This window comes from Opisthorchis viverrini (assembly GCF_000715545.1).
Source record: "Opisthorchis viverrini unplaced genomic scaffold opera_v5_137, whole genome shotgun sequence".
NCBI classification, from domain to species: Eukaryota; Metazoa; Platyhelminthes; class Trematoda; order Opisthorchiida; family Opisthorchiidae; genus Opisthorchis; species Opisthorchis viverrini.
In genome coordinates, this window is record NW_008751790.1 from 799541 (window position 1) to 808768 (window position 9228).

Here is a 9228-nt window from a genome sequence, read left to right on the forward strand (position 1 = left end):
CAGTTCAAGCCACCGTTGAGTAAACCGAATACCATCTTTCGCGGTTTATTTCGCAGCTACAAAGTGCAGAATCATATTTCGGAACGTGCCCTTCACAATCTAACGAGATGGCATCGGAGGGTGTGGAGAATTTTATCAACTCGGGTGACTGAATTAGCTCTGACGAAACTGCGCCTGATAGATCGGTTTTCAAATCTTAAAGGTCTGAATCACATTTGTCAACTTGCGCCACTTTTGACGTCAAGGACATTTAAACGGGTATCAATGGTCGTGTTTACCAGGCTGTAGTGGGAGAGGTTGCGATGTATGGCCTCTGAGGATACATGATGCAATGCGTCTCCAGGTTCTTGATCACCAATACCCTAGAAGCGCCGCTGGTGTCGTATGGCACAACAAATTCGTAACGAGGTAATTAACTAATGGCTATTCGTTTGTGCGTCGGGTACTTCAGTCACGGAAGACATCCAAAACCATCAATAACTGTTGCTCGGCCAATTGCTACGTATGCTGAATCGTCGCTAACTCAGGCTAGTGCTGTTCTCCTTGCCTTTTTCCGAACGATGCAGACTGCGAGGTGGACCACGTGTGACTTGGTGGATAGGTGTGGAAGGAGTTACAAAAAGCTTGTTTCTTTGTTGTCTAACATATCCAGTGGTCATGTTTATGCTTGACTGGATACATTGCATGAAATGGAATTTCGTGTCTTCCGTTTCTTTATAGGCTGTCTGATTTTGGTGGTGTGTCCTTCAGAATGCAATATATTAGCACCAGGTTTCTCCCTCATCCAGTGTTTTTGTTCCTACTTTGAAGCTTTAAATACAATAAGATTAACAGTTCGCATGTTTCCTCGGTGCGATCATCATCCCCAATGCATGTTTCTAACCTAAGGGCATGTGTGGTGGAACATCACCCCTCACATGCGACACTGAACGCCCCTTGTCTCCTGATTTTTTCGCGACCCTTAATGTGCGAACACTCAGGGACATGACTGATGTCTTGCCAATGGGTTATTACCACATTCCCGAAATCCCAAAACGAGTTTTTCCAATCATTCATAATGGTTTCACCATTCGTGTTTGTACGGCGTTCAAGCACTGGTAAACTGCTGTCAGTGACAATGGGGAATTCTTGAGGTGTGGATTCATCGCGCGAAGACTTTAAAACGTGTTTCATTGTTGGCCAGATGGGTGTTAGACGGTTACATTCTCGCACCAAATGACCGTCCGTTGACAGGTAAACTGTCACCCAATCGGTACATCCAACTGGTAACCAAATAGTACCCCATCGTTCAGGTTTCGATGAGGATCTGGTTAAATGGGCTAACAGTAACGTTTGAGTAAAACTCTAAGCTTCCGTTAGAACTCGTGAGATGTGGTTTCAACCAGATATTAGATAGAATCAGCCACAACGAATTCCCCAGGTAACTAGCGTTTCACTTGAGCTTACGCAAACCAACCAAACATCAAGCAACATCAATAAACCAATCAAACAAGCACAAGCAGAACTCAGCCAGCATGGAACACACGGTTTGGCGGGATTCGCCAGTACGGAACGTTACCCAGTGCCTGGGTGGTCGCATCTCCACCTAAGAACACGTGTATCACAAAAATTCAACTAACATGCACTAGGCATGAGCCAGGTCGACCTGCAGTACAATTTACAGGCCTGCGTTTCCGGTACTAGTGAACACTTTCACCGATGGTGAAGTAAGGATAAAAAGCAGGCTTTCTAACACTTTTCCTACAAGCATATACTTGGAGAGAATTACGAGATTTCGCCGTGACTGAAATGGGAATACCTGCCATTCAAGTGTCCCGCCACAATATATACGTGGTCAAAACCTTTCGTGTAAGTGGTGAGCGTTATTAGCTGTCAGGTAAGCCAAGTTGAAAAAGAATCAGTTCTAACAAACCCGGAGATAGATGTGGTTTTAGCTAGGCCTAAACCAGCAGCTCCAACAGCAGCAGACAACCCAAAGGAAGCTTGGTTAGAGAGCAGCGCAGCAGCTAAACGCAACTGATCTTTGGACCGCCGTGGGGTGTAGTTCGCATTACCCACTCAATTTGACAAAGCGTGCAGTTATCAACGGATGTCCATTGTGTTGAACCAAACCGACAGTAAGAGAATATTTGAGCCCCTGCTTTGGTAAGATTAAGAAGCACGGACCACTGCCTTAAGGTTTAACATTGAGAATTGATCTCATGCTTGAATGGACGCCAGGATACAGAATCAATGACAGAGGCTGTAACTTAAAAATGCTGGCTACTGTAACGACATTAGTCGACCACCAAAAAATAAGAGCAAGGTCTGTTAAACTGCGAGCGCTATGATTATAAATCCAAGTGCCGAAAATAAGGATAACATAATATATCGCATATGCCAACTATTGGTGAGTGAGGTCCATTGGGATAGACAATGGAATTTTTAGGAAGCAGTGGTATAACTTCCTCATTCATTTGTGGGTCAAAATAGAGAAATTTGGGAAGATCGCTCAGCTACCTCTATGTACGTGATTTCAACCGGTTCAACCACATGAGCTATGTTGGTACGCATCACACGTGCTGAAACGCTTTGTCTCAACGCTGAGAATCTTTAGTGACGGATAAAAAGACAAGGAACCGAATAGCACGGTGCGCACAGGTTACGGGCCCCAATTTGTGGTTCTGTATGATTTCCGGGCTTCAGAATGGGATTTCGTTCACCAGGTGTTTTTCTTGGAATCATTCACGGACGCAAGTAGAGAACCCCTGATGGAGCTCTGCTCACTGTTGCCATACCTCCGTCTGGGAATAGATTAAGGTGTCGAAACAATATCCACGCACAGCTCCGCAAAACGCTGTGTTTGGGAATCTGGAGCATTTTTCACGGCCTCGGACACTTACATTCTTCACTGCCGTGGCTACCAAAATGTAATCAGAATTCTGATGGCTTATTTATAGTCCAGATGAATCAGTGACCGCCAGAGCAGCTGAGAGGGTTTATACCGGTCAACGGTACCCCCCTAGGTTACACTGTGTCTGATTACCCAGGGACTCACATAACCCTGGCAAGTTGGTGGCTGGCATCTAGACTCGGCATTTAAACTCGCAACATTACGCGCCTACAGTTTTCCCTGAAATTGATCTTAACTTTGTGCCTGAAGCGGTAACCTTGGCCAAATGGCTCGAGGCAAACAGTGAGGAAAGGAATGTACTGCAGATGTAACGACCCTAATAATTGTGTTGAGTATAAAAAGCTATCCTACGAGAAGGTACAAAATTCCACAGCCATTAGGTTCCTTATTGTTGCACTGACTACCGATTAGTCCCGGAGTGGAAAACTAATTGAAACCACATTTTCGTCAAAACCCATTACAAAAGAAACACGCTGGACGTAACAAAAATATAGTGAATGAAACTGTGACCACCTTCACTTCCTGTTTTGGACCGGTGTACTGTAGTGTGATTGACTGATGATGCCAACAGCGTAGCAGTATTGGATGCTCAATGGTATCCACAGAGCTCCCGGGACGTACAGTACCCCATCCATGATCTTGAGTCGTTCACAGTGTTTTATGAGCGTGACACAACCTGATGTTTGATCGTTTGCGCATTCAATGGACATGGAAGCCGGGATCCTGGAACAAAACCCACACACAGGGACGTTAAGGGACAGCCCTTGAGTTTCTCTGTAGGATCAACATTTTCCTCGCTTCTACAAACAGATCCTCAACAAGCACTAATTTTATAGGATTCAGAGCCATCACTATGCCAATGCAATGTTCAGATTGACATGTGGGTGATATAGACCACAACAGTTTCAAAAATGATTCATACTACCAAACGAGTTGGCTACGGTATTTCAGGTATTTGGAACAATTAAGTGTCACAAGAAACCAGTCCTTTGTAGGTTTGCTTGTCTTCCGTATTGTCTTGGTCCGATATATGCTGCACCCAATTCACACACCACGTCCAATGGGAATCGAACCGTTCATAAGTACCTTACTGTTTTAAGTCAGACTGAGTCCAGAATGTGTATTTTTCAGGATAACATGAGGCGCGTTATGTTCTTCGTCAAAGTATTTAGATGAGATTGTAGGTAATACTCCAAAAGCTGTTTGGTTTATCTCAGTGGTGTACAGATACGTGCGTGCGATAACTGGAGGACAAGTTTCTGTGGGTGACTGTAGGGTTTTATGTGTTTATCCGGCCGAAAGCATCTTTAGTTTTATCTATCTTGATTACTGTTTATACATGTAACTGGTACTCAGATATGCTCGTCTGGTCGACATTGGCATCCATGTTCTACCTGCATCGATCGTCCTTAAACTTGAATGGAATTCTCGAAAACCACGAGGTTTCCAAAGCTTCCGCCTCATAGCAAAGAATGTCAATGTCTAATGAATTGTTCTGCAAATGGGGTATTTGTTTAAACGAACCAAACATCAAGGACGTCAATCAACACCGATCGTGTAAACGATGCGCACTGCAGTGAAACGTGAATCTCTTACAATGAACGAAGTTCGCAGATAGTTTTGTGGCTGAAACAATTCAGCGACGTGTGCTTGTAGAACCAAAATATGCGGCGATGCCACTCCTGAAAACATTTCTCACTACGAACATCTGCTAAACCGAATTATGTGTTCTTGAACCTCGCTTACTAATGTTCCCAATGCTTTCAGATAACTCGTGCGAGGTCGGAAAAACCTAAAGCTGGTAGGTGTAATGACCGCTGCACACGCGTCATATGTGGCGGTATATTGCGGCAGACCACCTCTCGAAACATGTCAAGACGATCGTGTATTCACTCACAGCGTACAGCTGAACGAACCTAGCTGACGCGCACGATTAACATGTGGCCGGTGATCCCCGATGCTAGATCAGCTGACCGGTGCGCGCCTATCCATCTTCAGGGGGAGAGGTCGAAGATAAGAATTGTGCTAGTTGAAAGGTTGAATTTTACTGGTCGTTTTGATTAGTACGTATTTCCGGCAGGAAAGCCTTCTTGGTGCGCTGCGTTCATTTGGCTATCTGCCCTCCTAAATGATAGGAAGGTGCAAGCAGGGTTATCGAAATATCATCATGAGGCAATCAGCTAACACACTGGGATTAAAACCCATGGCATAAAGGGGACAGTTCAGCGGCGACAATCTAGTTGTCGCTTGTTTACACGGCCGATTCATATTGTGTTGTTTCTTGCAGCTTGGTGCCTCCTCACTATTAGGTATCAAGAGATACGAAAATTACCTGAAATTCATCGTCTAATCAACAGACCAACAGTCAATCTGACGGGTATTGTAAGAGACATACAAAATCTTGTCGTCGCTCTACAGCATTAGCATTAGCATTATAATAATAAATCACGTCTGCCGATTAGCTTCTCCTTAGACCCAAAAACATGAACGCAGACAAAGAGTTCTGGGAGTGTGTGATTTTCCTCATGTCAACAAAAGACGCCTTCGTTTTGAACCGTTTAGCAAGTACATCGGCGTGTTTTCTGGACAGTCTGAGTGCTAGGCACCAATAATGAATCAATCTTCCTCGAAATCAACTTTGGGACAAGCTTAAAGAACGTCACCGCAGAGTAGGCAAGCATCACCATCGCAGCAGTTGATGCGACATGATACGCGATCCGTTGCACACCAGCGGCCACTAGTACTAGTCGACTGGTCACAAAGCGCACAAAATTCCGAGTCCCTGGACGTGAAACTAGAATGACCTTATTTTGATCAAACGCAATGATAGTGCAGCCTCGGGGGTCGCGGTCTCGAGCATGCGTCGACAAACGTGCATTCATGGATTCCGCAGTAGCGGAGATCTAGGAGTGGACGGGTCTTTGTTGTCAAATCTGCCCACTTAGAGCACTTAATACTGACTTTGCTTCACCTGTGCTTCCGGATGCCAACAATATGTAGCTTAATTATATCGAAAGCTCCGCCTTTCTTATCATAACTTGTAACCATCCCATACTCCATTGCAGTGTCAGTGCTATCAACCGACGGCTCTAGTCTTGGAAACCACTCAATTACCGTGCTTGCGTTTGTATCTCCAGCATCTCCAGCATCCGATTATATAGTGGATGGTTACACATCTTAGACGCACGTACCATGTTGGAAGCTGCCCACTGCTCCAGCATCTCCAGCATCCGATTATATAGTGGATGGTTACACATCTTAGACGCACGTACCATGTTGGAAGCTGCCCACTGTCTCAGGCTATTCTGAGGCTCTAATGCATGTCCGTCAGACAGGTTTGCGCCTCATCAAACTACCCCTCCACACGCTCCTTTAGGCAAGCTGAATAAAAATTGACAACCAGAACGTCGCCAACCATAATTAGCAGCAATAACATGCAGCACCTCCAAACATGTATAATCAAGATCTCGCGGTCCCCAGCCACGAAGGCCAGTAGCTCCAACAGCACTCAAAATTTCCGTACTCCCCTTCATATCCCTCTAACAAGTCAAGAGTTGGCCACGTCTCTGCTTCTGCCACTCCGAATAGGACACGAAAAACAGCACTCTGTTCGACATACGATGGTTAGATTTACCCAACACATGACCTGACATGCGCAACTTCTGGTGCTGGACATACACTTCAGTGCAAATTCCGGTGCGCATATGAAAATTCCATTTCCGATTGGCTCGTTAAGGATTTGCCTACAGCAGTCTACACGAGCTGTGACCCTGATAAAACGATTGTCGAACACCTGATGACATTCATGTCGGCTGTTTAAACAAACCACGCTCCACAGCCACACGCTAGCTTTATACACACCTCCCTTGCGATTCAGAAATACAACACATCATCGCGATAGGTGTCTTTCCCTAGCAAACTCGCCCTGAGCCTTGATGATTCGTGCATTGACCTCATCTGTTACACTATTTGGAACTAATACACTTGTCAAAGTCAGTAAAGCACTCCAAAAGTCTGTGTGGCGCCCATGGATTTTAAGTGGAGCGTTTAATGACTGCAAGTTCATGAGCATGACTTTGCACTTCGTTGGTGAATTGTACGTGAACAAGAGTGAAAAGACTTCTGGCAGTTTATCCAAAAATACATGCACCTTCATTTACTTGAAGATGTCGACAACATCGTCAATATCCTGAAGTTTTCGTCAGATGTTTCCTGAATACTGGGGTTTTGAAGACCTACCTTTTGTCTCACTATCACACCGATCACGAAATTAAATAACAATGGAGAAATTGAGCACCACAGACGGAGAGTGCTCTATGTACGGAAGCTTTTGAAGAGCTCTCTATATACTCTAACGCAAGCAGAAGTCCAAGATTATAGATAAGTCTGACAGATAAGTCTGACAGATCTTCCCGTACCACGTTCACGACTTCCGTACCTTCTCTGCCTGACGATGCGAAAGACTATGAGGTTGACACCTCTCACTTCAGCTGCATGCCTCTCTTCAGAGGCAATCCTACCCTACGCTGAACCTCATACTTCGCCTTCCGCAATAGGGGAAAGGAAAACTAAAATGAAAGCAACTTTTGCGATACGCCTGCGCTGTTGGCCTGATCTTACCCAGGTTGTCGCACATATATTGCCCAATACCTTTGTGAATCCAAAAATCAGTTGGGAGCAATTTATTATTTGTTAACCAACTCACAAATACACGCGGTATAATGCCTCAAAAGTAAATGGTTTTGGAGTCACCACGCTTTTCTACGGCAAGTAACTGCAAAATTCTGAGGTCACCCGATCGTATGAAAACGCGACACGATCAGACCTCTCAAGATTTTTTCTGATCACTTGTCCTTCCCCCAGACTGTCAGTTTAGCTAATGCATGTCCATCATAATCATTTGTGCTTACACACGTTTGGCTCCACCTGAATAGTGACCACTGTTTTTTACATAAGGCAGCGTCGCTTCACTACATTGGTTGGAAACTGTGACCACTTTTATCCGCCTGCTTTTTAGGCCAAATTTTAACTCGTATTATAGTGTTTTCTAGCAGACGTTTTGACGCTTTTCCTCCTCTGGGTTCCCAATATGAACACGGTTGCCTTTTTGCCTCGTTTGAATGACATTATTGAACCACAATATGCCCTCGATGAACCAAAGAATATCATTGCCTCAGACTGGACTTAATTTTTAGTGATCTCCTGGACAATCTCAACTAACATGATAAACCCAAACGACTATACATGTATGGGCTGTCCGTAAACCCAGGTTAGACTCTCCGATGTCGGTACCACGACTGCCATGCCCCGTCTGATTACATCCCTATACTTCATATCCCAAATATTTCCTGACGGGGCGTCTTACTGGCGTCCACAGGAGTGTTCCACTCCGTTGAATTCATGCCAAAACGTAGAAGCGCTGGACCTTCGAATGTTTTGTCTATTGTTTTGCCCATATCCCCACTGGTTCCTTCAACGGCATCATCTATATGTTGGCATACTGTTGAAGAAAGAACCTTGCTGCGCACCTGATGTAGAGTATGCTGACCATCATTGTAAAAAAACGAAAAACTTACTGGTTCTTACGAATTCCTTTAATTTGTTTGGCGGGACGCCTGCCGCAACCAGAGAACACATTTTCTCTGAAAGTATTGAATAACCGCTATATTATGTCTCTCTGCCGGCGTTGGGGGTATAATTATCGTTCATGTAGATTATATCTAAATCCATTACGGAAGAAAACACGTGAAGAAATCAGATCTTCCACTAAACTCTACACCGTCTCCATGTAGACCTCATGCGAAGTCAATGGTAGCTACTAGTATCCAAATTTCGCCCTCATGGTGAATCTCGATTACGCTGAAACTACATTCAGCAAAACCGCGGCCGTGTAATAAAATTTTTTACCGTTTGTCAAATGCTATAACGTAATGGTAAAGATTACTAAGTTTAAACTATGGTTTCAGAGAAATTTTTGGTAGGCGTCCAAAGATGGCTAGACCCACAGTACTGCAATTTCAAAATCAAATGCTCGACGAAAATTATTGAAACAAATTGTAACAGGTTTAGGGTTTATTTTAGCGCTCTTTAGTTTGAACATACGAAAAAATGCAACATTTTGGCGTAAAACATCGTTTTGCTCGACAATGATTCTCAGACAAAATCATTCACCGTCTAAGAATGGGACTTAAGGCACGGAGCTCAGTACTCCCAGAGACAACATTAAAGTATTCCATCGAAATTTTTCCGCCAGAGGTATCCTCGCTTAGGGAATCAAGAGAATTTGTGAGCGGCGAAAATACAAACGTGGATTATTGCGGTTCTTTGTTCGATTT